Source organism: Schistocerca americana, chromosome X (genome assembly GCF_021461395.2).
Source record: "Schistocerca americana isolate TAMUIC-IGC-003095 chromosome X, iqSchAmer2.1, whole genome shotgun sequence".
Classification (NCBI taxonomy): domain Eukaryota; kingdom Metazoa; phylum Arthropoda; class Insecta; order Orthoptera; family Acrididae; genus Schistocerca; species Schistocerca americana.
The window spans coordinates 264,740,687-264,764,429 of record NC_060130.1 but is presented as its reverse complement, the minus strand read 5'-3'; the positions used below and the strand labels follow the sequence as shown (position 1 = coordinate 264,764,429).

At 45.0% G+C, this 23,743-nt stretch overlaps 1 protein-coding gene and 1 pseudogene across 1 annotated transcript in view; one reads left to right on the top strand and one right to left on the bottom strand.

Moving 5' to 3' along the window:
* The window catches only part of LOC124556672 (paired mesoderm homeobox protein 2-like), a 526,161-nt gene that overhangs the window by 352,374 nt on the left and 150,044 nt on the right, over positions 1–23,743 (top strand). The gene's annotated exons all lie outside the window — the stretch shown is intronic.
* On the bottom strand, positions 23,232–23,349 carry LOC124557433 (annotated as a pseudogene).

The window sequence follows — 23,743 nt, the reverse complement described above, 5'->3', positions numbered from 1 at the left end:
TCCTCTGTTTGTAACTCATCGTACTGTCGCAATGATGAATTGTAGCCTTCAAAAATTCGGTTTCACTTAATGTCGTGCAAAGCTTATGCAATGTAAGCCGATCACTCTGATTAAGATAACCGCATATGTGACGCTGAATCGCAGTAGTGGTTAGTTAGTGCTGTGTATGAAACGTGCGTATTTCATCAGCATCATTATGTGTGTTGGCTGGCTCTGAGCACTATGCGACTTAACTTCTGAGGTCATCAGACTGTAGCGCCTAGAACCGCACGGCCACTCCGGCCGGCGTTTGTGGTGTTGTTATCATGTATGGCTAAAATGGTTCAAATGGCTCTGAGCACTATGGGACTCAACTGCTGAGGTCATTAGTCCCCTAGAACTTAGAACTAGTTAAACCTAACTAACCTAAGGACATCACAAACATCCATGCCCGAGGCAGGATTCGAACCTGCGACCGTAGCGGTCCTGCGGTTCCAGACTGCAGCGCCTTTAACCGCACGGCCACTTCGGCCGGCTGTTATCATGTATGATGAAATACAAAATAAAAGTGCGAGGCCTATGATTCGATAAGCATACACATTGGGAAAGAATTCCAGATGAGGAATTCAAAGTGAAGTGGCAGTTTGGCAACGGCGAACGGTCTGGATGTGACATGAGCGCTCTAATTGGAGGAAACTGGCTCCAACGAGTGAAGTTTCAACTAACAGGTAATTTTAATGGGACCTTAGACGGTCGGGCCTTTCGATAACTGTACTCTCGGACGCAGGGCCCATGAGAAACACGACCCTCCCTACCCCCCCCCCCCCCCCCCCCCCCGCGCAACGAACTTGTGACGTCACGGTAGTCGCTTCGAGGCCCACGAGAAAGACAGGCCGCAGGGCGTACGTCACGAAGGCAGGCCTGAACTCGCTCGCTCGCTCAGCTCAGCAGACAAAAGGCGTTTCTACACTTGTTAACTCGAGCTGGGCATGTACGTACTAACGAGAATTGCATCTTTTACTGGACTCTGTTATTGTGAAGCCCTACTGATTAACAGTACTACAACAAAATTTAAGTTAATATCAATACCCACAAATGGTATAATGGTTTGTTTATAGCATGTAGTCTCTTCCGCTTAACAGTCTTCATTTCATAAAAGAGGTAGTGCCTTATGCAGCTGATAATCATTCTGGCATGATTTTAATTTTATTGTACCCCACTATAGCCGTAACGAATTATAAGTAGGCCTATAGACTTCCGATCAACGTAGAACTAATAAAAGTATGACTCCATGACAGCGGATTCCAGTAGAAGATTCAATTTTCGTTTGTACCTACACACCTAGTTAAGAGTTAATAGGTGCAGAAACGTAGCTTGTCTGCCGAGTTGAGAGAGCGAGCGAGCTCAGGCCTACCTTCGTGACGTACGCGCCTACGCTCGTCTTTCTCGTAGGCCTCGAGTCGTCTTGTACCCCATACTTCGCGAACTCTCGGCTCCTTGTAAGATCCACGGTAAATCAATATGTCAACGAAAATGTACGCACCCATGATCTTAGTCTTGTGCTGTCGATCGTTTGCATGCATTTAAGCGCGCAGTTAAGAATTATTAAACTAGTCTGAAATAATTACACGCTCCCCGCCTGAGACTTGTCATGTCACGTGATGTGACGTATGCGCCACTGCCTGTCTTTCTCGTGGGTCTCTGTTCGAACTAGCGTGATGGAAGTCGAGTGCAGTTGCAATCCCCGTCCAACGCGACTGTGTTGCCATCTGTTGGACTTAAGCGGAACCACATGCACCGAGCAGTTCGAGCGAGCGTAAGCGCTAGCTGCAGACTTCTAGCTCTGAAGCTCTCTCCCTAGTGTCTGATCTCCAATGTCTCGACACCGTCCAAATTATAACGTTTGCTTCTGGAGTTGACTCAAGTCACAGGTGTACAGTGGTCGGCCGCCATCTCTCACCTACATATGTAAAGCTCTCCTGTTTTATTACCTCTTGAATCTCACAGTACAGAGTGCGCTGTTTGTCATGATTTGGAAAATTCATTTTGTTTTAAGATTGTGGCCATATGCCTTTGCTATCGCCGTTGTCTGCAGTCAGCATAATGCAGGGAAGTCGTTTACGCCATCTGTCTGAATCGTGTAAACTTTGTTGCACATGTTTTCTCATTTTAAATGTTGGTGTATGTATTTTCTGAGTTGGACACTGAGGACCAGCCCAGTACTTGTCTAAACGAGCGTGAAAAATCGGCTGTGACGACACTCATCCCGTGTGCTGTACTGGACCATTGTCGTTAATCCGCCGCGCGGATCTGGCACGGGTCTGGTTCACCTCCCTGTCTCGTAAAGTTAGCACGCTGCGCGTTACGCTATAGAAGCACGCAATTTCCGAATGGCTGTAGCATCACCAAAAACATTAGCCGTCCCTTACGTATAATGAGAAGGCAACGTGAAAGTTTCCCGACCTACTTATTAGTCGTATTTTTTCTATCTAGTCCCCTTTTGGGGAAATTACGTTTTTCAGCAACTATATCCCATTCCTGATGCATGATTCTAGAAGTTTTACCAAATAACCATTTGCAGTAGCCAGTAACCATAACCACTTGACTGAACTCAAAAAAGTTTCGAGGCACAAATTTCTTTGAGTAAAGAAATGAGCTTATATCAGCGGCTGTGAAATCTTGTGAATAGAGTAGATGTTCCTGCAGGCCATATTTAATATTCTCCAGTTTTCCACCTATCGAGGGAAGTTTCTGGAATGAAATAATTATTCCCGGTTCTGAAAGAGGCAAGCGCTGGAGAGAGCTTGGACGTGTCCAGAAACTGTTACAGCCGACAAGCAGCGATTGTCGAGGAATATAAGTATACAACGCATGTCGGAACAGAGCGAATTCAACATCTACAGCAACAGGTACTTTTATGTGGTGAGCTATCATTCTGTTCTATTTCTGCTGATAAATGGAATACGTATGTATTTTTTAATACTATCGTCCAGAAAACTTGCGTAGTTCTCACCAGTTATTATTTTACTCATTGCAAGGATACTGAGAAGGTCATTAGGCATTTCTCTGATCGACCACATCAACAATACAATGGCCGGCCGGAGTGACCGAGCGGTTCTAGGCGCTACAGTCTGGAACCGTGCGACCGCTACGGTCGCAGGTTCGAATCCTGCCTCGGGCATGGACGTGTGTGTTGTCCTTAGGTTAGTTAGGTTTAAGTAGTTCTAAGTTCTACGGGACTGATGACCACAGCAGTTAAGTCCCATAGTGCTCAGAGCCATTTGAACCATTTGAACAATACAATGATCCGACAAATAGCTGGTGGCTCCAATCAACGAAAATATTCAGTGGACACGTCATACGGGCACCACCTACTTTAGCTATTAGCTCAGCCTAGCATCTCCCTGTCTAAGGCCAGAGACAAGGTAGAAGACCTAAATTACGGTGGCTAGACAGTACAATCGCAGACCTAAGCTCAAGAAGCCTAAATCCATAGTAAGCGCTAGATTGTAAGAAATAGCGAGCATTGACCCCAAAAGCGGACACCGTTCCTACGGGATGGCGGGAAGAAGAAGAAGGTAATCAACATTAAGAGTCAAATGGTTCAAATGGCTCTGAGCACTATGGGACTTAACAGCTATGGTCATCAGTCCCCTAGAACTTAGAACTACTTAAACCTAACTAACCTAAGGACAGCACACAACACCCAGCCATCACGAGGCAGAGAAAATCCCTGACCCCGCCGGGAATCGAACCCGGGAACCCGGGCGTGGGAAGCGAGAACGCTACCGCACGACCACGAGATGCGGGATTAAGAGTCCCTTTTAGGTATAAAACATGGATACCCTGTCCCGTAGGTTAAATCACCTTCGCCCTTTGTGGTTTTTGACTTGAAGTGGGGGACCATGACTCATCCAAAACAAAAAATTGGAGTATAAAATGATTTGACTCTTATTTGAAATGGTTCCAGTATTGCACATTAATTCGTTTTCGCATGTGTTTTCGGTTTAATTCGACAAATGCGGCTCCTGTCTTGATCCTTGCCGACTACTGTCTACCTCTCTTATGAGTACGGAACGCGGAATGTTGTCAGCAAAGGTGTTTTTGATTCACGATTATGCGCGATCTCATGCATCAGCACGAACAGAGCAGGAACATCAACGACTATAGTGGGAAATGTTTGGACACTCTCCTTTCAGCCCAGACTTGGCACTAAGTGATTTTTACTTTTTCACGAACCTGAAGGAACAGTTCGCAAACGACGAATACACGCAAGCAGTGACGTCATGGCTCAGATCTTTGGCAGTAGAGCGGTACAGCAAGGGAGTGGAAAAACTGGTCTCACGTTAAAATAAGTGTTATGACAGCTATGACGATTACATTGAAAATAGAGAAAGGTACTCTAACGCCGCAAATAAAGCTTTGTGTTGATATCTTTCGTCTTTATTTACTTATGCCAAAACGTTTTGTACTTTCGGGACGACCCTTATACACGATTGGCCATTAAAATTGCTATACCACGAAGATCACGTGCTGCCGACGCGAAATTTAACCTACAGGAAGAAGATGCTGTCATATGCAAATGATTAGCTTTTCAGAGCATCACACAAGGTTGGCGCCGGTGGCGACACCTACAACGTGCTGACGTGAGGAAAGTTTCCAACCAATTTCTCATACACAAACAGCAGTTGACCGGCGTTGCCTGGTGAAACGTTGTTGTGATGCCTCGTGTAAGGAGGAGAAATACGTACCATCACGTTTCCGACTTTGATGATGGTCGGATTGTAGCCTACCGCGATTGCGGTTTATCGTATCGCGACATTGCTGCTCGCGTTGGTCGAGATCCAACGACTGTTAGCAGAATATGGAATCGGTGGGTTCAGGAGGGTAATACGGAACGCCGCGCTGGATTCCAACGGCCTTGTATCACTAGCAGTCGAGATGACAGGCATCTTATCCGCATGGCTGTAATGGATCGTGCAGACACGTCTAGATCCCTGAGTCAACAGATGGGGACGTTTGCAAGACAACAACCATCTGTACGAACAGTTCGACGACGTTTGCAGCAGCATGGACTATCAGCTCGGAGACCATGGTTGCGGTTACCTTTGACGCTGCATCACAGACAGAAACGCCTGCGATGGTGTACTCAACGACGAACCTGGGTGCACGAATGGCAAAACGTAATTTTTCGGATGAATCCAGGTTCTGTTTACAGTATCATGATGTTCGCATCCGTGTTTGGCAACATCGCGGTGAACGCACATTGGAAGCGTGTATTCGTCATCGCCATACTGGCGTATCACCCTGCGTGATGGTATGGGGTGCTATTGGTTACACGTCTCGGTCACCTCTTGTTCACATTGACGGCACTTTGAACAGTGGATGTTACATTTCAGGTGTGTTACGACCCGTGGCTCTACCCTTCATTCGATCCCTGCGAAACCCTATATTTCAGCAGGATAATGCACGACCGCGTGTTACAGGTCCTGTACGGGCTTTTCTGGATACGGAAAATGTCCGACTGCTGCCCTGACCAGCACATTCTCCAGATCTCTCACCAACTGGAAAAGTCTGGTCAATGGTGGCCGAGCAACTGGCTCGCCACAATACGCCAGTCACTACTCTTGATGAACTGTGATACCGTGTTGAAGCTGCATGGGCAGCTGTACCAGTACAGCCAAGCTCTGTTTGACTCAATGCCCAGGCGTACCAAGGCCGTTATTACGGCCAGAGGTGGTTGTTCTGGGAACTGATTTCTCAGGATCTATGCACCCCAAATTTCGTGAAAATGTAATCACATGTCAGTTCTAGTATAATATATTTGTCCAATGAATACTCATTTATCATCTGCATTTCTTCTTAGTGTAGCAATTTTAATGGCCAGTAGTGTAGTAGCGGTTGATAAAAAATAGTATACACTCCTGGAAATTGAAATAAGAACACCGTGAATTCATTGTCCCAGGAAGGGGAAACTTTATTGACACATTACTGGGGTCAGATACATCACATGATCACACTGACAGAACCACAGGCACATAGACACAGGCAACAGAGCATGCACAATGTCGGCACTAGTACAGTGTATATCCACCTTTCGCAGCAATGCAGGCTGCTATTCTCCCATGGAGACGATCGTAGAGATGCTGGATGTAGTCCTGTTGAACGGCTTGCCATGCCATTTCCACCTGGCGCCTCAGTTGGACCAGCGTTCGTGCTGGACGTGCAGACCGCGTGAGACGACGCTTCATCCAGTCCCAAACATGCTCAATGGGGGACAGATCCGGAGATCTTGCTGGCCAGGGTAGTTGACCTACACCTTCTAGAGCACTTTGGGTGGCACGGGATACATGCGGACGTGCATTGTCCTGTTGGAACAGCAAGTTCCCTTGCCGGTCTAGGAATGGTAGAACGATGGGTTCGATGACGGTTTGGATGTCCCCTCGACGATCACCAGTGGTGTACGGCCAGTGTAGGAGATCGCTCCCCACACCATGATGCCGGGTGTTGGCCCTGTGTGCCTCGGTCGTATGCAGTCCTGATTGTGGCCCTCACCTGCACGGCGCCAAACACCCATACGACCATCATTGGCACCAAGGCAGAAGCGACTCTCATCGCTGAAGACGACACGTCTCCATTCGTCCCTCCATTCACGCCTGTCGCGACACCACTGGAGGCGGGCTGCACGATGTTGGGGCGTGAGCGGAAGACGGCCTAACGGTGTGCGGGACCGTAGCCCAGCTTCATGGAGACGGTTGCGAATGGTCCTCGCCGATACCCCAGGAGCAACAGTGTCCCTAATTTGCTGGGAAGTGGCGGTGCGGTCCCCTACGGCACTGCGTAGGATCCTACGGTTTTGGCGTGCATCCGTGCGTCGCTGCGGTCCGGTCCCAGGTCGACGGGCACGTGCACCTTCCGCCGACCATTGGCGACAACATCGATGTACTGTGGAGACCTCACGCCCCACGTGTTGAGCAATTCGGCGGTACGTCCACCCGGCCTCCCGCATGCCCACTATACGCCCTCGCTCAAAGTCCGTCAACTGCACATACGGTTCACGTCCACGCTGTCACGGCATGCTACCAGTGTTAAAGACTGCGATGGAGCTCCTTATGCCACGGCAAACTGGCTGACACTGACGGCGGCGGTGCACAAATGCTGCGCAGCTAGCGCCATTCGACGACCAACACCGCGGTTCCTGGTGTGTCCGCTGTGCCGTGCGTGTGATCATTGCTTGTACAGCCCTCTCGCAGTGTCCGGAGCAAGTATGGTGGGTCTGACGCACCGGTGTCAATGTGTTCTTTTTTCCATTTCCAGGAGTGTATATTGTACTTGTGTTACAGGCTTCTTCATATGCTGCGTACATATAATTACAAACAGATATCTAGAGAGGCATTACTTATGCCATACCCGACTAAGCGCCTTGTTAGAGGTTGTTTCCTATCAGCTGAAGGCTATGCTACATTCCTAGTTGACGTCCCGAGCAAGAGCGGACGAGAGCTAGCTAGATCCTTGTCATAAGCCGCGGAGCAGCGCTAGCTGCGCTAGTCGCGACTCGCGGGTCCAACGATACCTATTACGGGCCACGGTCGATATCTGCAACCCCTAACAAGTGTGGTATCGAACAACCACACTGTCATTCACAACTGTGACTGCGGGAGTCTTCTATATTTAAGAGTGTCAGTGTGAGCTCGCCTGTCAGTTGTTTGGACGTCGAGCAAGTAACGGTGTTAACACAGATCGCAATTAACTGCCGCATACTGTTGACTTCATAGCATCAAGGTAAGTCCTAATTTGCGTCACATTGTTGTTGTTGATTGAAGACATGCATTTGGGGTATTGGCATAGCGCATTTTCTTTCTGTTTTAGATAGTATAGCAATTATACAAGGAAGCTAGAGCAAGCTAAACGAACTCCCGAAGTTTAAAAACAACTGGAATTTTAAAACACCTCATAGCACACTTCGAGACAGGTTAAAGAGCGGAAGTGAATCGGACCCGAAGGTAAGCTCTGCTTTTTATCTCACAGTTGTCGAATAGAATCATGTGTTGGTCATTCGGTAAATTAACCTTATTCAATTTTTTGTTTCAAATGCGCAGAAAATGAACTGCGGAAGATTTGAGAAGGGCAAAACAACCTGTTGAAAATTTTAAAACACATCGTAGCACACTGCAAATCAAATTAAAGAGTGGAAATGAATCGGCACCGAGCTTAGGAAGGAAATGTGACCTTCCTCCTTCACTCGAAGAAGCTACAAAGCGTTTCAGGATGCCGATTGTCCACCAAATGCAGTTCAATGTCAGTACGATTTTACTAAAGCTGTTAAAACTTTGTAGCTGTGTCATAATTTATACATCAGTGACAAAAAAACCGTTGAAGAACTTCATGAAGCATTTGATTGTTGCCTAGATGTTTACGTTGTCTGAAAAATTGCTGAAGTGAAAGACTGAAATGCTAATTGTGTTGCTGTACACGGAAACATTTCATTTGTTGAGATGTGTCCCCGAAAAGTTCATTTCAGAGATTTGGAAACAATTTACATAGTTATTGATTTTGTTTATCAAACAGTATGCACTGGATTATGGAAATAAATTGCAGGGGTTCACATTCGCTTCTGAAGAAGAACTGAACATATCGGCCAAATAACAGAACCAGTGCTACTCCAAAAGCGTGCTCCAGGTGACAGTTGGGAGAGACAACACCACAGCCTCTGCCTCGAGATGACTGGGTGTTTGTGTTGTCCTCATCGTTTCATCATCATCCATGAAAGTGGCGAGATTGGACTGAGCAAAGGTTGGGAATTTGTACGGGCGCTGATAACCGCGCAGTTGAGCGTCTCACAAACCAAACATCATCACCAAACCTTATCTCTCACAAGGCCACGATGAGACCAGTGCCATAGATACCTGGGCTAGGTTTCTCGGTTGAGGATCCATTGAGCATAAAACCCGATCGAAGTGGACCAGCCGGCCGGAGTGGCCAAGCGGTTCTAGGCGCTACAGTCTGGAACCGAACGACCGCAACGGTCGCAGGTTCGAATCCTGTCTCGGGCATGGATGTGTGTGATGTCCTTAGGTTAGTTAGATTTAAGTAGTTCTAAGTTCTAGGGGACTGATGACCTCAGAAGTTGAGTCCCATAGTGCTCAGAGCCATTTGAACCATTTATTTGAAGTGGTCCAACAGATTCTCGGTTGTGTTTAAAATCGAAGAGTTTGGCGTCCATCGGAGTATTGTAAACTCGCCATGGTATTCTTCGAACCACGCATGTACACTACGAACTGTGTGACATGTTGCATTCTCCTGTTGGTAGATCCCATTGTGCCGAGGATAAAAACTGCGAATAGGTGTGGACATGCTCCCCAAGGATAGATGCATGCTGGCCGCTGTGACCGAGTGGTTCTAGGCGCTTCAGTATGGAACCGCGCTGCTGCTACAGTCGCAGGTTCGAATCCTGCCCCGGGCATGGATGTGTGTGATGTCCTTAGGTTAGTTAGGTTCAATTAGTTCTAAGTCTAGGGGACTGATGACCTCAGACGTTAAGCCCTATAGTGTTTAGAGCCATTTGAACTTTTTTTTTACAGATACATACTTTTGATGAGCCATTGTACCTTCCAGAATGACGAGATCACTCGGGCATGCCACGAAAACATTCAACAGATCATAACGCTCCCTCCTGTTCGCAGGGTGTTCGCTTTCAGATGTTTCATGCCGTACACACGAACAGCCATCTATTCAATGGAGCGTAAAACGTAATGGCACCTGTCGCCACTCTGTGGACGTCCTGTTAATGGCGTGCAAATTGCAGCCTTTGTTGCCAACGAACAGCAGTGAGCATGGGTGCATGAACCAGGCGCCTGCCACAGAGACTATACGCAGCAACATCCGTTAAACGTTAGTTGAGGAGAAACTGTTGGTAGCCTCTTGGTTCATGTGGGTGATCAACTATTCAACAGTTTTTCGTCTCATTCGCCCGTAGACATCTACGTAGCCATCGTTCACCCCTGTCATCTGTGCCGTGGTGCACCACAGTTGCCTCCGCGCCGGTTTTGGATAGCGCAGTTTCACCATGCAGGATATACACTACTGCCATCAAAATTGCTACACCAAGAAGAAATGCAGACGATAAACGGGTATTCATTGGACAAATATATTATACTATAACTGACATGTGATTACATTTTCACGCAATTTGGGTGTATAGATCCTGAGAAATCAGTACCAAGAACAACCACCTCTGGCCGTAATAACGGCCTTGATACGCATGGGCATTGAGTCAAATCGCGCTTTGATGGCGTGTACAGGTACAGCCGCCCATGCAGCTTCAACACGATTCATCAAGAGTGGCGTATTGTGACGAGCCAGTTGCTCGGCCACCATTGACCAAACGTTTTCAATTGGTGAGAGATCTGGAGAATGTGCTGGTCAGGGCAGCAGTCGAACATTTTCTGTATCCAGAAAGGCCCGTACGGGACCTGCAACACGCGGTCGTGCATTATCCTGCTGAAACGTAGGGTTTCGCAGGGATCGAAGGACGGGTAGAGTTACGGGGCGCAACACATCTCAAATGTAAGGTCCACTGTTCAAAGTGCCGTCAATGCGAACAAGAGGTGACCGAGACATGTAACCAATGGCACCCCATACCATCACGCAGGGTGATACGCCAGTATGGCGATGACGAATTCACGCCTCCAATGTGCGTTCACCGCGATGTCGCCAAAAACCGATGCGACCATCATGATGCTGTAAACAGAACCTGGATTCATCCGAAAAATTACGTTTTGCCATTCGTGCACCCAGGTTCGTCGTTAAGTACACCGTCGCTGGCGCTCGTGTCTGTGATGCACTGTCAAGGGTAACCGCAACCATGGTCTCCGAGCTGATAGTCCACGCTGCTGCAAACGTCGTCGAACTGTTCGTGCAGATGGCTGTTGTCTTGCAAACGTCCCCATCTGTTGACTCAGGGATCTAGACGTGTCTGCACGATCCGTTACAGCCATGCGGATAAGACGCCTGTCATCTCGACTCCTAGTGATACGAGGCTGTTGGGACCCAGCACGGCGTTCCGTATTACCCTCCTGATCCCACCGATTCCATATTCTGCTAACAGTCGTTGGATCTCGACCAACGCGAGCAGCAATGTCGCGATACGATAAACCGCAATCGCGGTAGGCTACAATCCGACCTTTGTAAAAGTCGGAAACGTGATGGCACGCATTTCTCCTCCTTACACGAGGCATCACAACAACGTTTCACCAGGCAACGCCGGTCAACTGCTGTTTGTGTATGAGAAATCGGTTGGTAAGTTTCCTCATGTCAACACGTTATAGGTGAATGCTCTGAAAAGGTAATCATTTGCATATGACAGCATCTTCTTTCTGTCGTTTAAATTTCGCGTCTGTAGCACGTCATCTTCGTGGTGTAGCAATTTTAATGGCCAGTAGTGTATATGCCACGAAGATAACACTTTCTCCGATTTGTATATTGATATGCAGGAGTTACCTTTTAGAGAAATCACCAGTCGAAGTCGTCCTATCTCTTCGTGGTGTAGCAATTTCAATGGCCAGTAGTGTACATTAACCATGGCGGTATACGAACCGTTTACAAACTTAGCCGTTTCCGAAATTCTATCAGGCTTGCCCTTTTGGACGTCGCGTAAATCTCTCCGTTGCCGCTTTATGACATCGACTGCACTGTTCCCGGGTGTCCCCTCCCCCCCCCCCCCCTCACTCCCCAGACATGTTTCATACATCCTCCACTGCTAGTGCTGCCACCCGTCATCTATGAGTGGTTATTACACGCTGACGTCGAAGATGGGCGGTAATCACGTTAATGTGACTGGACAATGTATAAATGAAAACGAATGAGATTAAAAATGTAAGCAAACTGTTTATTGAAACTTCCTGACAGTTGAAAACTGTGTGCCGGACCGAGACTCGAACGCGGAAACTTTGTCTTTTGCAGGCAAGGGCTCTACCAACTGAGCTACCAAAGCCGGCAGAAGTGGCCGTGCGGTTCTAGGCGCTGCAGTCTGGAACCGCAAGACCGCTACGGTCGCAGGTTCGAATCCTGCCTCGGGCATGGATGTGTGTGCTGTCCTTAGGTTAGTTAGGTTTAACTAGTTCTAAGTTGTAGGGGACTAATGACCTCAGAAGTTGAGTCCCATAGTGCTCAGAGCCATTTGAACCATTTTTGAGCTACCAAAGCACGACCCACCACCCCTCCCTACAGTACCTCGTCTCCTACCTTCCAAACTTCACAGAAGCTCTCCTGTGAATCTAGCAGAACTAGCACTCCTGGAAGAAAGGATACTGTGGAGTCATGGCTTTGCCACAGCCTGGGGGATGTTTCCAAATTGAAATTTTCACTCTGCAGCGGAGTGTGCGCTGATATGAAACTTCCTGGCAGATTAATACTGTGTGCCGGGCCGAGACTCGAACTCGGGACCTTTGCCTCTCGCGGGCAAGTGCTCTATCAACTGAGCTACCCAAGCACGACTCACGACCTGTGAAGTTTGGAAGATAGGAGACGAGGTACTGGCGGAATTAAAGCTGTGAGAACAACTAACTCGGGAGTCGTGCTTGTGTAGCTCAGTCGGTAGAACACTTGCCTGCGAAATTCAGAGGTCCCAAGTTCGAGTCTCGGTCCAGTACACAGTTTTACTCTGCCAGGAAGTTTCATATCAGTGCACACACCGCTGCAGGGTAAAAATTTCATTCTGGAAACTGTTTATTACTTCAAAAGAAATCGCCATAACGATTAATACACTTATACCACTGCGAGACAAGACAGTCACTGCCTCCACGGGAAAAAGTTTCCGGTTGCCTATGGAACGATGATTGAACTCATGCGTGATGACAATACGCGAGTTCATCGAAATGCGTGGATGCAGTTCTTGGAACGAAAGGATATTTGGGAAAAGAACTGGCCTGCCCGCTTCCCCGACTTAAACTTGTGGGGGGTGTATTGTAGCACGTCCACAGGCACCAACGACAATTCAGCAGTTATTAACCGCACTGGAGAAGGAATGGAACGTCCTGTCATAATATCTTCTTACTAGACTTGTCGCCAGCATGGAAGCACGTAGCACTGTCCGTGGTGATCACACGCCTTAATAAGAACCATGTACCGCTTTTTATAATGTCCAGGGGACTATCGTAAATCGCGGTGTATTCAGTGTAATTATTATCTTTGAATGAAAGTGCCATTTCTGTTTCTCTCATTGCGTATTTCTTTCAGTTTCCTTCTGTTCTATACTGCATCAGTTCTTTCTATACGTACTCCAAGTTTCATCGAGCTATGTTACTGCGCAGTGACACTTCACATGAAAGCTACTTTCGTGCTTAAGTTTTACACACCTTTGTACTATCTTACAGTAAAAGGAGTAGAACGTGAGATGGCTGCGGATATCCACTCCTAGTCCAGCTCTACGAATTAGATAAACTAAGCTTGGCATAGGACCAGAACCCACAGTGAACATACTTTGACTATTGTTGAATATTTTATTTTTATTTTTATTTACGCGTCAGCCGGCCGTGGTGGCCGAGCGGTTCTAGGCGCTATAGTCTGGAACCGCGCGACCGCTACGGTCGCAGGTTCGAATCCTGCCTAGGGCATGGAAGTGTGTGATGCCATTAGGCTAGTTAGGTTTAAGTAGTTCTAAGTTCTAGGGGACTGATGACCTCAGAAGTTAAGTCCCATAGTGCTCAGAGCCATTAATTTACACGTCAAGTTCCGTAGGACCAAATTGAGGAGCAAATCTCCAAAGTCATGGAACGTGTCAGTACATAAAATTACAACGTAAAAGTAAAAATAGATAAAAATAAAATGTTTATGTACCCGCGAAAAGTCAAACCATAAGTTTAAGTAAACGCAATCAACAATACAACAAAAATCAGCTTAATTTTTCAAGGAACTCCTCGACAGAATAGAATGAGTGACCCATGAGGAAACTCTTCAGTTTCCATTTGAAAGCGCGTGGATTACTGCTAAGATTTTTCAATTCTTGTGGTAGCTTATTGAAAATGGATGCAGCAGTATACTGCACATCTTTCTGGTCAAGAGTTAAGAAGTCCGATCCAAATGCAGGTTTGTTTTCTGCCGAGTATTAACTGAGTGAAAGCTGCTTATTCTCGGAAATAAGCTAGTATTATTAACCAGAAATAACAGTAAGAAATATATGTATATATTGAGAGGCCAATATCAAAATACCCACACTCGTGAACAGGAGTCGACAAGAGGTTCGTGAACTTACACCACTTATTCCCCGAACCGCCCTTTCCTGAGCCAAAAATATCGTTTTGGAATGGGAATAGTTACCCAAAAATATAATACCATACGACATAAGCGAATGGAAATAAGCAATGTAGACTATTTTTCGAGTCGAACGATCACTTACTTCAGATACCGTTTGAATAGTAAAAATGGCAGCATTAAGTCTTTGAACAAGATCTTGAACGTGTGCTTTCCACGACAGTTTACTATCTATCTGACACATAGAAACTTAAACTGTTCAGTTTCACTAATCATATGCCCATTCTGCTAAAATAAAACGTCAGGTTCTGTTGAATTGCGTGTTAGAAACTGTAAAAACTGAATCTTCTGTGATTTAGCGTTAGTTTATTTTCTGCAAGCCATGAACTTATGTCATGAACTGAACTTTTTTGAAACCGAGCCAGTGTTGCACACAACATCCTTTACTATCAAGCTAGTGTCATCAGCAGTATTTAAGAATTATCCATAATACTAGAGGGCATGTCATTTATGTAAATAAGGAACAGGAGTGGTCCCAACACTGATCCCTGGGGCACCCCCCATTTGACTGTACCCCACTCGGGCTCCACATCACAGCCATTCTCAACACTGTGAATAATGAACTTTTTCTGTCAGTTGCTGAAGTATTAGTCCTCGAAGTTTATTTACTCTAGAAGTTAACACTGCCGTTATCTGTAGAGTGATGGTTCAGCTATTTCCAATTATACGTTCCCTCCTTCGTTTTTCCGCTCAGTTTAGCGCCATACTGATGAAGTCGCTGCATGCCGTAGTATTGGCACGTATATTCTTCAGTATACTAGTATAGGTTCAATCATGCGTCGTTTCCCAAGAGCTGTTAGTTCAGAGTCTGTTGAAAATAAGTCAAAAGCTTTCTCAAAGTCTGTTAACCCTAGGAAACGTTCTGTTTGACAGACATCTGACAGGTCTATAAAATTTTCGCAACTTCCCACTGGCCAATTGTGGGATACCCAGTTAAAAAGTTTACTTCTTCCTTCGATTGCTTGAAATCTAATACTTTTTCTGTGCGGTTAGGGACAATTTTCTGAAAATCTGGTGATTACTCAAAGATTTCTGCTTATTCTACAGTTTTATGTCTTGCCTATCTTTTCTTTTTAAGTGGAGCAAATACAGTATTGATCCAGTAGTGGGAAATTGTCTTCCTTCACCGACATTCAATAAACAACTTTTAATGTGCCTTTTATGCAAATTTTCTTAACATTTTTAATTATTTCCTCCAAAAGACCATCTCTTCCTCCATGTCTCGAATGTCCTTGCAGCTATTTCAGAAATGCTATTATTTTCATTATTAAAAAAGTGTTTTTTTAATCACCACCTCCGCTATACAAACATTTAAAGAAATCTTCAAATCAGTTGCTAGTTACTGTGCCATCTTCAATATTCAGATGTGATATATGTCTATCATAAAATTCATCACTCTCTATTTTTCTAGCTAAATTTTCATTCTACTTCGTTAAATAGCGTTGAAGGCATTTCCGAACAGTTTTGTTAAATCGGCATATTTTATCGCGTTCTTATATCCATTTGTGTGAAACTTTCACCTTTAATAGCTGCCTTCTTCCATTCGAGATGGTCTTTCCATTTGTCTTCTTCGTACCTCACCACCTTTGGAGGTTTCCTTAAACATTTTTTATAATTAATTCGCCCTTTCAGCTATGTACAATTTTCTATTTAGGAAGGCCTGAACTTATAGCCTCAGTTAATACAACATACTCCGCATTTTTAAATTACATTTCATAGACAAAATTTCTAATTTTCGATTACATAAGTTTATTTATATCTGTCTTTTTCTCTTGGCTGTGATAGCTTGAAATAATGAATTAATTTAGGACTGTCATATACATTTCAGTTACTATATTCGTTTCAGATTTAATTAAATATTGTCCTCGTTGAAGGCATTTTCTATTTGCTTTGTTCGGGAAAAATGTTTTAACGACAAAAATGTCGTTCTGCTAGAGAAATTGAAGTAGTATTTGACCTATGACATTTCTCAAAAGGTTTTCGTTCTTTTGTTAACACTCTGCTTTTGAATTAAAATCATCCATTCCCCTCTTGTACCGGGTCTTCTGTATCATTTATCATTTGTAGGCCTTACCGTAGTGACCTGCCTCCCCCTGAGAACGTGAGCACCTTTCTATACAGACTGCACTGATTTCCTTCGAATGTGTATTCACAATAGTCTCCGTTTAAAAATCCATTAATATTTGCCCCTGTTGTACATTAACAAATAACTGAGACACATTGGCAGCTCTTCACAATGGCTGTCCTGTGATTTTTGTGTCGTAACTTTATTACTCTCCGGTTTTTACGGGAGACATATAGCTTTTATTTCTTTTAGGTAACCCTCGTAGCGCTCACATTATTGCCAAAATTTACGCCAGATAAAATAAGGCAAACGCGTATGTACCTAAGCCCCTGTGTCAGTATTTTACACTACACAAAAAATAGACCAGCTCGCAGATCATATAACAAGAAGGTGTAACGTTTCTTTCAGTTATGAAGTTGAGTTTATTTAATGTTCATGAATCAATACTATATTCTTGATCGTACAGAAGTGAGCAAACGGGACGTCCCGTAATGCAGATTCCATCGTATTTCCTGTACACACTGAAGTGATAGATGGTGGTAGTACCGCGTACACGAGGTATAAAATATGATAATAATGATGATGTTTGGTTTGTGGGGCGCTCAACTGCGTGGTTAACAGCACCCATACAAATTCCCAACCTTTGTTCAGCCCAATCTCGCCACTTTCATGAATGATGATGAAATGAGGAGGCCAACACAAACACCCAGACATCTCGGCCGGCCGGAGTGGCCGAGGGGTTCTAGGCGCTACAGTCTGGAACCGCGTGACCGCTACGGTAGCAGGTTCGAATCCTGCCTCGGGCATGGATGTGTGTGATGTCCTTAGATTAGTTAGGTTTAAGTAGTTCTAAGTCTAGGGGACTGATGACCTCAGATGTTAAGTCCCATAGTGCTCAGAGCCATTTGAACCATTTGAGCCATCTCGAGGCAAGTGAAGGTATAAAAGGGCAGTTTACTGGCGGAACTACCATTTCCACTCAAGGGATTCAAGTGGAAAGGTTTCCAACGTGATCATGGCCGCACTACAGGAATTAGGAGACTCTGAACGTGGATAGATAGTTAGAGCTAGACACATAGGAAATTACATTTCGGAAATCGTTGGGGGACTTCAATATTCCGAGATATACAGTGTCAAGAGTATGCCGAGAATTCCACATTTCAGGCATTACCCCTCGCAATGGACAACATAGTGGCCGACGGCCTTCACTTGACGACCGAGAGCAGCTTATAGTTGTCAGTGCTAACAGACAAGCAACACGGTTGGAAATAACTGCAGAATCAATGTGGGACGTAGGAAGAACGTATCCGCTAGGATATTGTGGCGAAATTTGACGTTAATGGGTTACGGCAGCAGAAGAGCAACCCGAGGCCCTTTGCTGTCAGCACGACATCACCTGTAGCATCTCTCTTAGGCTCGTGAACATATCGGTTGGACCTAACACGACTGGAAAACCATGGCCTCTTCAGATGACTTCAGATTTTGGTTGGTAAGAGCTGATGGTAGGGTTTGAGTGTGGCACAGGCTCCACGAAGTCATGTGCACAAGATGTGAACAAGTCAGTGTGCAAGCTGGTGGTAGCTCCATAATGACGTGAGCTGTGTTCACATGGAATAAACTGGGTCTTCGGTTATGTTCGGCTACTTTAAGACCATTTTCAGCCATTCATGGATTTCATGTTCTCAAACAACGATTGTTGAGGATGACAGTGTGCCATGTCACTGGGTCACAGTTGTTCGCGATTGGTTTGAGGAACATTTCGGAGAATTCGAGCGAATGACGTGACCAGCCAATCATCTGCCGTGAGTCCCACCGAACATCAATGGGACGTAGCCGAGGGGTCAGTTCGTGCATAAAACCTTCTTCCGGCAACACTTTCGCAGTTATGGACGGCTATATAGACAGCATGGCTCAATATTCCTGCGACTTGTTGAGTGCATGCCATGTAGAGTTACTGCACTACGCCGGGGAAAAGGAGGTCCGACACGAGATTAGGAGGTATCCAATAACCTCATTCTACAGGCACGTACTGCATATCATCCACTGTTGATGCATGTTTTCGATAATGGAGAAATCGTCGCCTCATGGCCTTTCTAATGTCACCTACAGGTGACGAAAGTTAACCTCTCACGCAAAGAAATGTTATTAAAATCTTATTGTGTGTTTTGAGTGATGTGAAGTAAAGAGGGACGAAAACGATGTTGCTCAAATTGACTGTAAATTCTAATACAACAAAATCTCAGCGAAACGGACTACAGAGTCTCTGTGAGAAATTACAGAGCTGTCTCTGTGCTTTGATAAACACTAGCTCTGAAAGAGACGTAACTGAAATCCCAAAACTCGCTAAGGCAACCAAAAGGTCAATGAGAGATTCTTTTTGAAAGCAATATTTTATTTGCAGATTCTACAAATAACCCCAAAAAAATTTCGTCGTACGTAAAATCTATGAACGCTACAAATAATTCAATACCTTCTCTTGCTGACAGTACGGGTAATGTAACTGATGATGATAAACAGAAGGCCGAAATTCGAAACCTAGCTTTCAAAAACTCGTTTGCGATAGAGGACTGCAGCACCATTCCCCCTTTCAATTATCGAACAAACGAAAGGATGGCTGACATAGTGTTTAGAGTATATAGGAGTAATGCAGGAGTAGGTTTAATAATGAATAAAAAAAAATAGATGTGCGGGTAAGCTACTACAAACAGCATAGTGAACCCATTATTATGGCCAAGATAGACACGAAGCCCACGCCTACTACAGTAGTACATGTTTCTGTGCCAACTAGCTCTGCAGATGACAAAGAAATTGAAGAAATGTATGATGAAGTCAAAGAAATTATTTAGATAGTGAAGGGAGACGAAAATTTATTAGTCATGGGTGACTGGAATTCGGTAGTAGGAAAGGGGAGAGAAGGAAACGTAGTAGGTGAATATGGATTGGGGCTAAGAAATGAAAGAGGAAGCCGCCTGGTAGAATTTTGCACAGAGCACAACTTAATTATAGCTAACACTTGGTTCAAGAATCATGAAAGAAGGTTGTATACATGGAAGAAACCTGGAGATACTGAAGGGTTTCAGATAGATTATATGATGGTAAGACAGAGATTTAGGAACCAGGTTTTAAATTGTAAGACATTTCCAGGGACAAATGTGGACGCTGACCACAATCTATTGGTTATGAACTGTAGATTAAAACTGAAGAAACTGCAAAAAGGTGGGAATTTAAGGAGATGGGACCCGGATAAACTGACTAATCTAGAGGTTGTACAGAGTTTCAGGGAGAGCATAAAGGAACAATTGACAGGAATGGGGGAAAGAAATACAGTAGAAGAAGAATGGGTAGCTTTGAGGGATGAAGTAGTGATGGCAGCAGGGGATCAAGTAGGTAAAAAGACGAGGGCAAGTAGAACTCCTTGGGTAACAGAAGAAATATTGTACTTATTTGATGTAAGGAGAAAATATAAAAATGCAGTAAATGAAGCAGGCAAAAGGAATACAAACATCTCAAAAATGAGATCGACAGGAATTGAAAAATGGCTAAGCAGGGTTGGATAGAGGACAAATGTAAAGCCGTAGAGGCTTATCTCACTAGGGGTAAGATAGATACAGCCTACAGGAAAATTAAAGAGACCTTTGGAGAAAAGAGAACCACTTGTATGAATATCAAGAGCGCAGATGGAAACCCAATTCTAAGCAAAGAAGGGAAAGCAGAAAGGTGGAAGGAATATATAGAGGGTCTGTACAAGGGCGATGTACTTGAGGACAATATTATGGAAATGGAAGAGGATGTAGATGAAGATGAAATGGGAGATATGATATTGCGTGAAGAGTTTGACAGTGCACTGAAAGACCTGAGTCGAAACAAGGCCCCCGGAGTAGACAACATTCCATTGGAACTACTGACGGCCTTGGGACAGCCAGTTCTCACAAAACTCTACCATCTGGTGAGCAAGATGTATGAGATAGGCTAAATACCCTCAGACTTCAAGAAGAACATAATAATTCCAATCCCAAAGAAAGCAGGTGTTGAAAGATGTGAAAATTACCGAACAATCAGTTTAATAAGCCACAGATGCAAAATACTAACGCGAATTGTTTACAGACGAATGGAAAAACTAGTAGAAGCCGACCTCGGGGAAGATCAGCTTGGATTCCGTAGAAATATTGGAACACGTGAGGCAATACTGACCCTACGACTTATCCTAGAAGAAAGATTAAGGAAAGGCAAACTTACGTTTCTAGCATTTGTAGACTTAGAGAAAGCTTTTGACAGTGTTGACTGGAATACTCTCTTTCAAATTCTGAAGGTGGCAGGTGTAAAATACAGGGAGCGAAATGTTATTTACAATTTGTACAGAAACCAGATGGCAGTTATAAGAGTCGAGGGACATGAAAGGGAAGCAGTGGTTGGGAAGGGAGTGAGACAGGGTTGTAGCCTATCCCCGATGTTATTCAATCTGTATATTGAGCATGCAGTGAAGGAAACAAAAGAAAAATTCGGAGTAGGTATTAAAATCCATGGAGAAGAAATAAAAACTTTGAGGTTTGCCGAAGACATTGTAATTCTGCCAGAGACAGCAAAGGACTTGGAAGAGCAGTTGAACGGAATGGATAGTGTCTTGAAAGAAGGATATAAGATGAACATCAACAAAAGCAAACCGAGGATAATGGTATATAGTCGAATCAGGTCAGGTGAAGCTGAGGGAATTAGATTAGGAAATGAGACACTTAAAGTAGTAAAGGAGTTTCGCTATTTGGGGAGCAAAATAACTGATGATGGTCGAAGTAGAGAGGATATAAAATGTAGACTGGCAATGGCAAAGAAAGCGTTTCTGAAGAAGAGAAATTTGTTAACATCGAGTATAGATTTAAGTGTCAGGAAGTCATTTCTGAAAGTATTTGTATGGAGTGTAGCCATGTATGGAAGTGAAACATGGACGATAAATAGTTTGAACAAGAAGAGAATAGAAGCTTTCGAAGTGTGGTGCTACAGAAGAATGCTGAAGATTAGATGGGTAGATCACATAACTAATGAGTAGGTATTGAATAGGATTGGGGAGAAGAGAAGTTTGTGGCACAACTTGACTAGAAGAAGGGATCGGTTGGTAGGACATGTTCTGAGGCACCAAGGGATCACCAATTTAGTATTTGAGGGCAGCGAGGAGGGTAAAAATCGTAGAGGGAGACCAACAGATGAATACACTAAGCAGATTCAGAAGGATGTAGGTTGCAGTAGGTACTGGGAGATGAAGAAGCTTGCACCGGATAGAGTAGCATGGAGAGCTGCATCAAACCAGTCTCGGGACTGAAGACCACAACAACAACTACATGCTACAAATATAGCACCGTTCTTATCCATCATCTATCAGAGATCATTGGAACATCGGAAAGGTCCACGGGACTGGAAGAAGGCCCAGGTCATAGCCATCTATAAAAAGGGTAGAAAATCGTATGCACATAATTACCCGGCCAATTTCACTGACATCGATTTGTTGTAGAATCATCGAACATATTTTGTGTTCAGACATAATGGCCTTTCTAGACTCTGAGAAGCTCATGTGCAGAAACCAGCATGGTTTTTGGAAACAGCGGTCATGTGAGACACAACTGGCCCTCTTTTTGTGCATGATATACAACAGGCTCTAGATACCGGCTCCCAGGTTGATGCCATATTTCTCGACTTTCGAAAGGCGTTCGACTCAGTTCCGCGCTGTCGCTTGCTCCAAAAAGTGCGCGCTTACTGTCTATGCGATAACATATGCGAGTGGATAGAAAGTTTTCTAACAGACAGGGAGCAGTATGTCGTCCTGAATGGAGTGACTTCAACAGAGACAAGCGTAACTGCAGGTGTTCCCAGGGCAGCGTAATAGGTTCGCTGCATTTTACCTTTTACAAAACGATCTGGTTGATAGTATTGACAACGGCATTAGATTGTTTGCCGATGATGCTGTCGTCTACTGGAAAGTAGTATCACACGAAAGTTGAGAACAAATCAATGAGGATTTGCAGAAAGTGAATGCGTGGTGTAATGACTAGCAGTTATCTCTCAATATTGATAAGTGTAACCTACTGCGTATAACAAGGCGAAAATCCCCATTAATGTCCGAGTACAAAATAAATGCCCAGTCTTTGGAAGCGATAAGATCCGTCAAGTATCTGGGTGTGAATATTCAAAATGATCGCAAGTGGAATGATCACATTGCACAAGTAACCGGCAAGGCGAACTCTAGATTGCGGTTTATTGGAAGAATCCTGAAGCGATGCAGTCCTTCAACAAAGCAAATTGCTTACAATACTATAGTTCGTCCAGTCTTAGAGTATTGTTCGTCTGTATGGGACCTTTACCAGTTGGGTCTCATTCAAGAGATTGAAAAGGTCCAAAGAAGAACAGCAAGATTCGTGACTGGTACATTTAGCCATCGCGGGAGCGTTACAAATCTCATAGAAAGTTTGAAGTGGGATACACTTACAGATATACGACGCGCTAAACGGAAGGGGCTGCTCACTAAATTCCGAAATCCGATCTTCGCCCAGGATGTAGAGCATGTATCATTACCACCAACTTTCAAATCGCGCAACGATCACCTTTCAAGGATAGGGGAAATTAGAGCTCGTACTGAGGAGTTCAGACAGTCGTTATTCCCTCGTGCGAACCGCGAGTGGAACAGAGTGGTGGGGGGGGGGGGGGCGATTATGACTTTGGCGACGGTCGCCACGTCATCCACAGCGCACAGGCGTCAGTGGATGCGGATATGGAGGCGCATGTGGTCAGCACAAGGTTCTCCCGGCTGTACGTCAGTTTCCGAGACCAGTGCCGCTACTTCTCAATCAAGTGGCTGCTCAGTTTGCCTCACAAGGGCTGAGTGCACCCCGCTTGCCAACAGCGCTCGGCAGATCGGATGGTCACCCATCCAAGTGCTAGCCCGGCCCGACAGCGCTTAACTTCGGTGATCTGACGGAAACCGGTGTTACCACTGCGGCAAGGTCGTTGGCACCAACCGTAGACTATCAGGAAGAAAAATTCCGTTTGTATTTGTTTTACCACCGTATTCTGGAAACCACAAAAGGCCTACACTAGAAATGTGGGATTGGAGTTTTAATCCTTTTCCTCCAGAAAGTTACTCCAGCGTAGAGTTGTAAAACTACTGAAAAAATGGTTCGAATGGCTCTGAGCACTATGGGACTTAACATCTGAGGTCATCAGTCCCCTAGAACTTAGAACTACTTAAACCTAACTAACCTAAGAACATCATACACATCCATGCCCGAAGCAGGATTCGAACCTGCGACTGTAGCGGTCGCGCTGTTCCAGACTGAAGCGCCTAGAACCGCTCGGTCACACCAGCCGGCTTGACCCACAGAAGAGTGATGGAATGGTGTAGTCTCA